Source organism: Canis aureus, chromosome 28 (genome assembly GCF_053574225.1).
Source record: "Canis aureus isolate CA01 chromosome 28, VMU_Caureus_v.1.0, whole genome shotgun sequence".
Classification (NCBI taxonomy): Eukaryota; Metazoa; Chordata; class Mammalia; order Carnivora; family Canidae; genus Canis; species Canis aureus.
Window position 1 is genome coordinate 15,264,662 of NC_135638.1, and position 12,567 is coordinate 15,277,228.

Sequence of the window (12,567 nt, forward strand, 5' to 3'; positions counted from 1 at the left end):
ATTCTCATATATTCATTTCATATTAATATTCCCACATTTTAATGTTTCCTTTCCCAAAGTTTATACCAAGTACAGAATATTTCTGCATGCTATTGAGATATATAATCTTGTAACAATATATTAATAAAGAAAAATAACCATGCATTTATTGATCTTTTTTCACAGAAAACCACTGAAATTTTTAGGATAACCGTATGACAGAAAAATGATTCTTAATATATTCCTATTATTGTCACTCATTATTATTTAAAAGCACATGAATAAAATGTTACCAAAAATACAGATCATTTATGATTAAGGGAAAGCAATTTCTCACTCCCACATTCTCAGTCCTAGCAATTGGCAAACACAAGTGGGGCACAGTTAATTGTATCTTTACCAAGCACCTTAGGTCACACTAATATATATGCCTTCTCCTAAGTGGGCAACACTACAGAATACTGCCTGAACCTGATGGAGGTAATCAGAGTCTCAGGAATTTAAGAAAAGCAGATGAAAAGACTTAGAGGGGCAGTAAGGAGCAGGTCTTCCTGGTACCTGCAGACATCCTTTAAATAACACCATAGAGGGGGTGCCTGGGTGGCTCATTAAGCGTCTGCCTTTGGCCCAGCTGTGTCCCGGGATTGGGCCCATCCAGGCCCGCATCAAACTCCCTGCTCAGCAGGAAGCCTGCTTCTACCTCTGCCTTCTCCCCTTACTTGTGTTCTCTCTCTCTGTGTCAAATAAATAAAAAAAAAATCTTTAAAAAAATAACACCATAGAGATTCACCTAAATCTGGCTGCGCGCATATGACTTAAAGATATTATCACCTATTTCTCTGGCTTATTGTGATAATTAAACAAAGCATCAAATCACCTTAGAATCGTGCCTGCCACATAATTCCCCTCCTCTTTTGCCCACCTCGTCTACCCTATCCTTCCACGAACCCTGACCTCTACAGCTATTTGTTAGCCACAGATTGAGGACCTTAATGTTACTCAATAAATCACTCTGTGCCTCCTGGTCATCAACAGAAGCCTGAGTGCTCAAGGGGAAAAGAGGAAGGAGAATAGCAATGGTGTCCCCACTGGCAGCCATTGAGGTATATGTTGAATGAGACTAGATTGTCAGGGTTGCTTTCCATGTTAGAACTCCGCTCACACCTTTGCAGTAAACATGGATACTACATTCTTTATAGCAGATGCTAGAACATTTCCAGATTCCCAAAGGGATGGCTATTCAGATTTGTACTTTGTGAATTATAGTCATAAACACAGAAAAGCATGCCCATAAACAGGAGTTTAGGAGTCTTGTTTGCTTTATATTCTACATTAATTGACTTATCCAAATGATTTATGTTTATGTAATGTGTAATTTCAACAAGATGTTAAAAAGTTTCCAAAAGAATGTATTAAATAAACTAGCTTTGTTATGAAACACTGCATATCACAGAGCATTTTAATCTCAAATTCTTATGTTTGTAAGTCAGTATATGAATTTTCCTATACATAATTTATAGGAAAGTAGGCAGTAACTCTACTGTAACTGGTAAGCTGTAACTTAAAAGTAACTGTAACTCTAAGCTAATTTGTATTAATTACTATATATTCCCTAATTAGGACAGTTAAAAGAAATCGATGGTCTCATGAAAAAGACTAAATATGTATTTCCAGATCTAATCAGTTTGTTGGCCTGACTCTTAGAGCAGCACTTCATATCTCACAGGCCTGAGTCACTAATGTTTTGAATCATGCTACATCTTTACTTCCTAAATACATACTTATTTTAAAATACTTGCAACATTTTATTCTGTTGGGAGAGATAAATGTCTGCAAATGATGACTATGTTGACTTAGCACTTCTAAAGTTAAAATTCGAGCTAGCTACATGTGGATTTATTTTCATAATTGTATATCATAGCTTCCTTCTTTTTATGGAAGACAGATCTCTTTTATTTCTTTAAGTAACCTCTACACTCAATATGGGGTTTGGACCCACAACTCAGATCAAGACCTGAGTTGAGATCAAGAGTCAGACACTTAACTGATTGAGCCACTCAGGTGCCCCTATGGAGGACAGAATTTTACTCAGTTTTTGTATATGTGCGCCTGAAGCCTTGCCTGTGCCTTGTGCTCTGGAGATATTCAGGAAGTATGTGATGCGTGAGCAAATTCATAAGAATCAGATGCCCATATTCTTTCCTTAAGGTTCTGGAAAAGTGCTTATAGTTTCCTTTGCAACCATTCTAGTGTCTCCTACTACTCATCGGTGGGGAACTTCTTTATATGTGACGTAAGTCACTCCCACAGTGATGGAACATTGCTTGTCCTTGCTTTGGCCGTTGGATTTCTCCACGTCAAATAAGACACACCCTTCACTTTATCCTCAAAGTGTCTCAAGTGAAGCCAGAATACAGGGATTAGATGTTCAAGTACAAATGAGTCGGCACAGGGCAAAGCTGCTATCCAGGGCATTACTGAGTGCTGAGTTGGAATTCAATAAGAGTTGAATCAATGTGGGGTAATTTTTATGAATATTAAGAATTACATTCATGAGGGAAGCAACCGGTCATCATACACAGACTTTTTTGTTCTTTATTCTGACACTTAAAAAAATTAAGGTATAATTTATATACAGTAAAATTTACCCTGTTTCATAATGCATAATTCAGCAGTTTTTGACAAAAACACACCATCATGTAACCATTGTCAAAATCAAAACAGAGAACAATTCCTTCACTCCAAAAAACTCCCCTATGACCCTCTGTTGTCAGGACCTCCACCAGTCCCTAGTCCCTTGCAACAACTGATCTATCTTATCTCCTTATAGTTTTGCCTTTTCGAATATCATAAAAATGAAACCACAGAATGTAGCCTTTTGATTCTGGATTCTTTCACTTAGTAAAATGCACATAAGAATCATCCATGCTGTGTGTAGTTCATACATTATACTGAGTAGTAATTTTATTCCTTTGTATGGATGTACCAGATTTGTTTATGCATTCTTCAGCTGAAGGACATTTGGGTGGTTCCCAATTTGGAGCAATTATAAATAAAACCACTATAAATATTTGTGCACAGATTTTTGTGAGAGCACAGAATTTCATTAAGCTTGTATAAATACCTAGAAATGAGATGGCTGGGTCTTATGGTAAGTGTATAACTAACATTATGAGTCTACTGAAGTGTTTTCCAAAATGGCTGTATCATTTTACATCCCTAACAGCAATGCATGAGATTTCCAGTTGCTCCACATCCTAGTCTGCACTGGGGATGGTCCGTCTTTTACATTTTAAACCTTCTGATAGGTATACAGTAGGATCTCATTGTGGTTTTGTTTTTCATTTCCCTAATGGCTAATGATATTGAGCTTTCTTTCTTATGTTTATTTGAGATTTGTGTATCTTCTCTGAGGAAGTATCTATTTAAATCTTTTATTCTTTGTATATTGAGTTTTTGTTGTCCTACTGAGTTTTGAGATTTTTAAAAATATATTCTACATACATATAAGTTCTTAGATATGTGATTTGCAAATATGTTCTCCTAGTTTATAGCTTGTCTTTTCATCTTAACAATGTCTTTTGAAAAGGAGAAGTTCTTAATTTTGACAAAATGCAATTTTATTATTTTTTTTATTTATGGCTTATACTTTTGGTGTCATAGCTAAGAAGTCTCTGCCTAACCCAAAGTCACAAAGGTTTTCTCTTGTGCTTTTTTTTTAGAAGTTTTATGTTCTTAGATTTTATATTTAAGTCTGTAGTCCATTTTGAGTAAATTTTTGTGTGGTGTACCTGGTATAGATCATGTCATTTGGTTTTGGTTTGTTTTTGTATATAAATAATTTACCTGGCACTGTTTGTTAAAAATGCAATCCTTTTTCCACTATATCCCTTTGTAACTCTGTAAAAAATCAACTAATCATATACATATGAGTATGTTTCTGGACTCTCAATTCTATTCTATAGATATATTTACCTATCATTATGCCAATATTACTCTTGACTGTAGTAGTAGCTTTCTTCTAAGTCCTGAAATAAGTTGGTACTAGTCTCCCAAATGTGTTCCTTTAAAAAAAATAAATAAATAAAACACTTAAAAAAATAAAAAATAAAACATACGTTGTGTTTCAAAAAAAAAAAAGAATTATTCAGGCTATGTTAGGTCCTTTAGATTTCTATATGACTTTTATAATCAGATGAGGATTTTATCATTTTTTGGCTCAGATATTTTCAGTATATACATTTAAAATAATGGAAATTCTCTACATTCTCAAGTCACTAATGACAGCGTGTGAATGGTTCATCTTGGTGGATTTTAAAATAAAAGGAACTCATGCAAATAAAATAACTGAGGCGTTTATAAGTGAACATTTCCTAGCTATTAAAGATTATTAGAGCCAACAATGCTGTCAACTAATGAGTAGTTGTAAACATGCCAGAGGAAGAGTTCCTCAGTACATCTAATGATATTAAATCCATTCTCTTTTTATGCAAGTCTGCATTTCTGCTTTTTCCTCGAGTATTTATATATTCTTATTTTCTTTGATTAATGCAAAAGTGTGACTTCTTAATGTAGTTTATATTATATGGAGAAATGTACGAATTAGTTAAATACTACTCATACTCATAATTACCTTACCTTAGGCAGATGTAAATATATAAAAACAAGCGTCAAGAAAATCATTTAGCTTCCAAATTCGTAATCTTTTAGGCAAAGAAATGCACCTCTGTACATTTTTCTAAAGCAGTATTTCCATTTTGCCAACAGTTAGAATCATCTGAGGACTGGATGTCTTACCTTGCTCCCCAGGTGAAATACATCATTATCTCTAGGGACAGACACCTAGAATCAGGTTTTTTTTTTTTTAAATAAAACCTCATATGACTGAAATGAGTGGTCAACATGATATTACTTTATGAAAAATCCAAAATAGTCTACTCATAGAAGGAGATACTAGAACAGCGGTAGCCTGAGATGGGAGCAGGGGGGTGGGGCTCAGAATATGGGGAGATGATGGTCAAAGGCACAGTTTCAGTTATACAAAATGAATAGTCTTAGAGATCTATTGTACAAAATAGTGCCTAGAGTTAACAATATTGTAGTGCATACTTAAAAATTTGCAAAGAGGGTAGATCTTACATTAAATGTGTCTATCACAGAAAAGAATAATAAATAAGAAAGGTGAGAAGAATGGATACATTTAGAGGTGATGGATACATTTGTGGCATAAATTGTGGTGATGGTTTCATAAATGTATAGTTATATCCAAAGTCATCAAGTTGTATACATTAAATACGTGAAATTTTTGTATGTCAATTATACCTCAATAAAGTGGTTTAAAAATTATATACATAAAAAAATTATATACATATATATCTATACATATATAAATATATATAAATACAGGGAAGAATGGAGGAGTAAATTCTAAAATCAATTAATGTGTTGCATCATTTGTGTTTTTTTAATTTTAAATAGAATTTAAACCAAGAAGATAAACAACATACCAGAATATAAATGAATGCTAGTTTGTGGGGGCTTTTTAGCTTGGGAGCCACCAGTTTATTTCACAGGAAGTAATCAGGGTTATTTTCTTCCATATCCTTTCAGAGATATTCTGTGTGTGTGTGTGTGTGTGTCTGTGTGTCTGAAGTTTATACATGCATGAACTCATAAATCCATTCTTTTCTCTATTTTTTTTTTTGTTGAGCAAGTGATAGCATGTCAGTTGCAATTTTAACTCTAGAGTCAGTTAAACCTTTTGGTTGGCAGTTTGTTGCTCTGCCTGTATTATCATGTGTCACCTCTCTTCTGATCATCTTCTAGATTCTTCTAGGTCATCTTTCAAGAGAGTAGGGGTTCTTCCCTACTATAGTATATGTGGTTTGTTTTTTTTTTCTGGGTAAAAGTTGACTGATCTCTTTTTTTAAGTTGAAGTTTGGTTGACATAAAATATTATATTAATTTCAGGTGTACAACATAGTGATTCAACAATTCTATACATTACACAATTGCATTTCTTTGTGTGTGTGTGTGTGTTTTATTTTGATTCCACTGTACTTAACATATAGTGTTATATTAGTTCCAGGTGTACAAGATAGTGGTTCAGCAATTTCATATAATACTCAGTAGTCATCAAAATTAATGTACTCTTTCATTCCCTTCACCTATTTCCCCCATCCCCTCACCCATCTCTCCTGTGGTAACCATCAGTCTGTTTTCTATAGTTTGTTTCTTGGTTTTCCCCTCCCTCAATCAATCTCTCTCTCTCTCTCTCTTTCTCTTTCTCTCCTTCCCTCTGTTTTTACTTTGCTCATTTGTTTCTTAAAGTCTACGTATAATTGAAAATATATGATATTTATCTTTCTTTGACTTATTTTGCTTAGCATTATGTTCTCTAGCTTCATTCATGTGGTTGCAAATGTGAATGCTACTTTTTTGAATGTAGTCCATTGGGAGATTATATTTCAGTCATATTGTCAGTGTTTTATTTTGTTTTTAATATGTAAAGATCTCATAAAATAAGTTTGGAAGTGTTCCCTCCTTTTTTATTTATTTTTTTTGAGGAGTTTGAGAATGATTGATATTATAGTTCTTCTTTAAATATTGGTAGAATTCACCAGTGAAACCCTCAGGTCCCAGACTTTAGTTTGTTGGGAGGTTTTTGATTACTCATTTAATCTCCTTACTAGTAATTTGTCTGTTCGCATTTTCTGTTTCTTCATGATTCAGTGTTGGTAGGTTGTATGTTTCTAGGAAATTATTCATTTCTTCTAGATTGTGCCAATTTGTTGACATAATTTTCATGATAGCCTCATGATCCTTTGTATTTCTGTAGTATCAGTTATAATGTCTCCTCTTTTATTTTTCCTTACTTGAGTCATCTGTCTTTTTTTCTTGGTAAGTCTACCTAAGGGTTTGTCTATTTTGTTTATTTAGGAAAAAAAAGCTCTTAGTTTCATGGATATTTTCTATTGTCTTTTTATTCTCTATCTCTTTCTGCTCTTATCCTTGTTATTTCCTTCCTTTTGTTAACTTTGGGCTTTGTTTGCTCTTTATCTAGTTGTTTGAGATATAAAGGTTGTTTATTTGAGAACTTTTTTCTTCATAGAGGCATTTATCACTATAAATTTTCCTCTTAGAACTGCTTTTGCTGTGTCTCATGAGTTTTGATATATTGTGTTTCCATTTTCATTTGTCTCAAGATATTTTTATATTTCTCTTTGACTTTGACCCATTTCTTGATTAGCAGTATGTTGTTTAATCTCTACATATTCATGAATCTTCCAGTTTTCTTTCTGTAACTGATTCCTAGTTTCATACCATTGTGCGTAGAAAAGACGCTTGATGTGATTTCAATCTTTTAAAATTATTAAGACTTGTTTTGTGGACCAACATATGATGTACCCTGATGAATATTTCCTATGTCCTTGAGAAAAAATGTGTATTATGCTTCTGTTGAATGGAATATTCTGTCTATATCTGTCAGGTCCACCTGGTCTAACATGTAGTCTAAGCCCAATGCTTTCTTATTGATTTCCAACCAGATGATTTATCCATTATTGACAATGGATACTGAAATCCCCCCCCCCCCCATTATTCTATTGGTATTTCTCCATTCAGGTCTGTTAATATTTACTTTATATATTTAGGTGCTTCTATGTTGAGTGCATAAATATTTATATTGTTATATATTCTTGATGAATTGACCCCTTTATCATAATATAATGATTTTTTTTTTTGCCTCGTTACAGTTGGCTTAAAGTCTATTTGTCTGATATAACTATCCTTACTTTTTTTGGCTTCCATTTGGATAGAATACCTTTTCCAATCTTTTCACTTTCAGTCTATGTGTTTTCTTTAAAGCTGAAATGAGTCTCTTATAAGCAACATATACTTGGTCTTATTTTTTAAACACATTTAGACACTCTATATCTTTTTTTTTTTTTTTTACTATTTATTTACTTATTTACTTACTTATTCTTATTTAGAGAGTTGGGGGGCAGGTAGGGGTAAAGGGACAGAGGGAGAATCCCAAGCAGGCTCCATACTCAGTGTAGAGCCCAAAACAGGACTCAATCTCAAGACCCCAGGATCATAACCTAAACTGAAATCAAAAGTCAGAGGCTTAAGTGACTGCACCACCAAGGTGCCCCCTTTGTCTTTTGATTTAACAATTTAGTACATTTCTGTTTCAAGTTATTATTGACATTATGAATGTACTACTGATCATTTGTTAAATGTTTTCTCATTGCTTTGTAATTCATTTCTTTCTCTCTTGATCTCTTTCTTTGTGATTTGATGGTTTTCTATTATGGTATGGTTTTTCCTGGTTGGGGGCAGAGGAAGACATGGAAAGCCATCCTCATAATGATTACAATGTTAAATGTTACACTTACTTCCTTTAAGATTTTTTAATTTTGTGAAGTCACCCTTTAAAATAGGTTTATTCATCGTTTAAGATCTAAGTCGGGAATTCAAAGATGAAGAGAAGCCTATACGATAACTGAGTTAAACCTGCTGGAGCATTTTTCTTACCTGAATATCAACTACTTAATTCATGCCTAAAAGTTCAAAACACTTTTAACAACTAACACAGATAATTGTTTTTTGGGGAAAAGTCCTCTAAAAAATAAGCATAATTGGCAATTTGTAGCTTTACAAACAACTTAAAACATTTTATTAGTCAAAATTCCCAAAGTTTACTTTGAACACAAAACCTTTCAGCAATTTATCATTTTGTTGTCAATTCTTAGTTTACAGGTATACTTCATTTTATTGCTCTTCACTTTATTGTGCATCACAGATACTGTGTTTTTTGCAAATTAAAGATCTGTGGCAACCCTGTATCAAGCAAGTCTATCAGTGCCATTTTTCCAAGAACATTCACTTACTTGGTGTCTCTGTGTCACATTTTGGTAATTCCTGAAGTATTTCAAACTTTTTTTCATTATTGTTATATTTGTTATGGTGATCTATGATCAGTGATCTTCAACATTACTAATGTAATTGTTTCGGGGCACCATAATTCATGCCCATATGAAACAGTGAACTTGATAAATGTGTGTGTTTTCAGTGCACCACCAACCAGCCATTCTCCCTCCTCTTTCCCTTTCCTGGGGCCTCCATGCTCCCTGGGACACACAATATTAAAATTGGAACAATTAATAACCCTACAATGGCCTCTGCATGTGCAAGTGAAAGGAAGAGTCTCAAGTCTCTCACTTTAAATCAAAAGCTAGAAATTATTAATTTTAGTGAGGAAGGCATGTTGAAAGCTGAGACAGCCTAAAAGCTAAGCCTGTTGTGCCAAACAGTTAAGCAAGTTGTGAATGTAAAGGAAATGTTCTTGGAAAAAATTAAAAGTGCTACTCCGGTGAATACAGGAATGATAAGAAAGCAAAATAGCCTTATTACTAATGTGGAGAAAGTTTGAGTGATCTGGAGAATAAGATCAAACCAGCCACAGCATTCTTTTAAACCAAAGCCTAATGCAGAGCAAGGCCCTAACTCTCTTTAACTCTTTGAAGGCTGAGAGAGGTGAGGAAGCTGCAGAAGAAAAGTTTGAAGTTGGCTGAAGCTAGTTCATAAGATTTAAGAAAAGAAATAGTCTCCATAACGTCAAAGTGCAAGGTGAAGCAGCAAGTGCTGATATAAGCTGCACCAAGTGAGTTTTCCAGATGATTCAGCTAAGATAATTAGGGTGGCTATACTAAACAACAGATTTTCAGTGGAAATGAAATGGCCTTCTATTGGAAGGAGATGCCATCTAGGACTTTCATAGTTAGATAGAAGAAATCAATGTCTGGCTCCACAGGCTGATTATTCTTAGGGACTGATGGCTGATGACTAAGCTGAAGCCAGTGCTCATTGACCTTCGGAAAATCCTAGGGCCCTTCAGAATCATGCTATTCTACTCTGTCTATGCTCAATAAGTGAAACAACAAAGCCTATATGACAGTATACCTATTTATAACATGCTTTACTGAATATTTTAAGCCCACTCGAGAACTACTTCTCAGCAAAACAATTTCTTTCAAAATATGACTGTTCATTGACAATGTACCTGGTTACCCAAGAGGTCTAATGGAGATATACAAGATGAATATTGTTTTTGTGCCTGCTAACACAGCATCCATTCTGCAGCCCATAAGTCAAGGACTCACTTTGACTTTCAAGTCTTTTATTTAAGAAATACATCTCATAAAGTATAGTTGACATAGATACTGATTCTTTTTATGGATCTGGGGAAAATAAATTGAAAACCTGGAAAAGTTTCACCCTTGTAGGTGTCTTTATGTACATTCGTGACTCATGGGAAGAGGTCCAAATATCAACATCAATAGGAGTGTGGAAGAAGCTGGTTCCAACCCTCATGGATGACTTTGAGAGGCTTAAGACATCAGTAGAAGTAACTGTAGATATGGTGGGAAAAGCAAAAGAACTAGAATTATGTGTGACTAAATTGCTATAGCCTCATGGTAACACTTTAACAGATGATGAGTTACTTCTTGTGGGTGAGCAAAGAAAGTGGTTTCTTGATATGGAATCTACTCCTGGTAAAGATGCTATGACCACTGTTGAAATGACAATAAAGGATTCAAAATATTACATAAGCCTATTTGATAGAGCAGCAGCAGAGTCTGAGAAGACTGACTTCAATTTTTTTTTTTGTTTTTGTTTTTTTTTTGTTTTTTTTTTTTTTTTTTGACTTCAATTTTGAAGGAAGTTGTACTGGAGGTAAAATGCTATGAAATAGCATTGCTGAAGAAAAATTATTTGTGCAAGGAAGAGTCAATTGATGCAGCACCCTTCACTGTTGTCTTATTTTAAGAAATTGCCACAACCCAACCTTCATCAACCATCACCCTAATGAGTCAGTGATCATCAATATCAAGGCAAGACCCTCCACTAACAAAAAGATTACAACTCACTAGAAGCTTGGATAATAGCATTCTTTAGGAATAAAGTATTTTTCAATTAAAGTACGTACATTGTTTTTTAGGACATACTGCTATTACACACTTAATAGACTACTGTAGAGCCTAAATATAACTTTTGCATGCTCTAGAAAATCAAAAAATTTAGTGATCTCTATTTATTGCAGTAGTCTGGAACCAAACCCATAATATTTCTGAGGTATGTCTCTCTCTCTATATATATATATAGATAGATAGATAGATAGATAGATAGATAGATAGATATACATAATTTTATTATTTATATATATATTAAAAGTCTATATATATAGACATTATTTATATACATATAGACAATGTGTATATATTTATATAAATATATAAATAATTGCTATGTTAATTAGAATCCTCAGGAGGGTAGCTTTCCCTACCAAACTCCTGCCTATATCTTCAACCAATAAATTGGCTCATAATAAAATATTCCAGTAGTTCTTTAAGGTCTAATATCTGTACTATAAATAAATATTTTTGAAAAAGTCTTAATATCAACAAAGACAGATTAATCATTTACTATGGGCCAAATACTGTGCTATGCCATAAGGACATAAACAAATAAATAGGATTGGTCAGTGTAGTTGTTGACATTATAGTAAGCAAATTATGAAATATTCAATTTGTATACCTTTTTAAACTCTCAAGTGAACGCACCATCTTATTAAGTATTATTTTTAGATTGCTCTGTCACAGATTTGTCTGTGACAAATTAAATTGTCATTAAATTGTCATTAATGGAAAATCTTCCATAAGAGAAGAAATTTGTAATTTCAGAGAAGCAAGGTATACCAGTAAGAATTTAAACTTTTGCTACACTGACTAACCAATCACACAATCCAACAAAAAATAAATCCTTTAGGAAACAAAAATACACTCTTTGGTTTATTGCATTTGTAGAGAGAAAGGATAGTTGGCTAATTTTTCTCCCTTTTTTCAAAAGGTTGTTTAGTGCCATGTAGAAATAGCTATATTACTTGGAAAATAAGTCAGATACTGTCTGCTCTTTAATGAATATTCCTTAATGAATAACCTTAAAGTTATAATGTTCTTCTCTTTTTGAATATAAAGTTCCTCTCCTTTTGAATAGTAACTCTCATTCTGTGGAAGCAAAGAAATAATTTTAAATGGATCAAATGAAATATACCTTTTGAAATCCTTACTTAATTTATATACTTTCTCTTCCAGGGGACACAGCTGAAATAAACACTGCAGTTATGGCACAGATTGAAGAAAGAAAATCATGCACAGACATTATCAACAATATCCAAGCCATGGAAACAGCCCCAAAGTCCATCAGTTAATTAATGGATAAAGATGTGATATATATATATATATATATATACATATATATATATATATATATAATGGAATATTACTCAGCCATCAAAAAGAATGGAATTTGCCATTCACAATGATGTAGATGGAGCTAGAAATAAGTCATTCAGAGAATGACAAATACCATGTGATTTGGCCAATATGTGGAATTTAAGAATACAGATGAATATACTGAGGATGGGGGAAGAGAGACAGAGAGAGAGAGAGAAACAAACCATAAGAAACACTTAAAGATAGTGAACAAACAGGGTTGATAGAGGTGGGGGATGGTCTACACGGG

General features: G+C 33.5%; 1 long non-coding RNA gene across 1 annotated transcript in view; it reads left to right on the plus strand.

Moving 5' to 3' along the window:
- LOC144300456 (uncharacterized) overlaps positions 1 to 12,309 on the plus strand; it is a 230,010-nt gene extending 217,701 nt beyond the window's left edge. The window contains exon 5 of the long non-coding RNA XR_013367086.1: positions 12,138 to 12,309. This is a non-coding gene — a long non-coding RNA (uncharacterized LOC144300456). The remainder of the gene's footprint in view (positions 1 to 12,137) is intronic.
- The last annotated feature ends 258 nt before the right edge of the window (positions 12,310 to 12,567 follow it).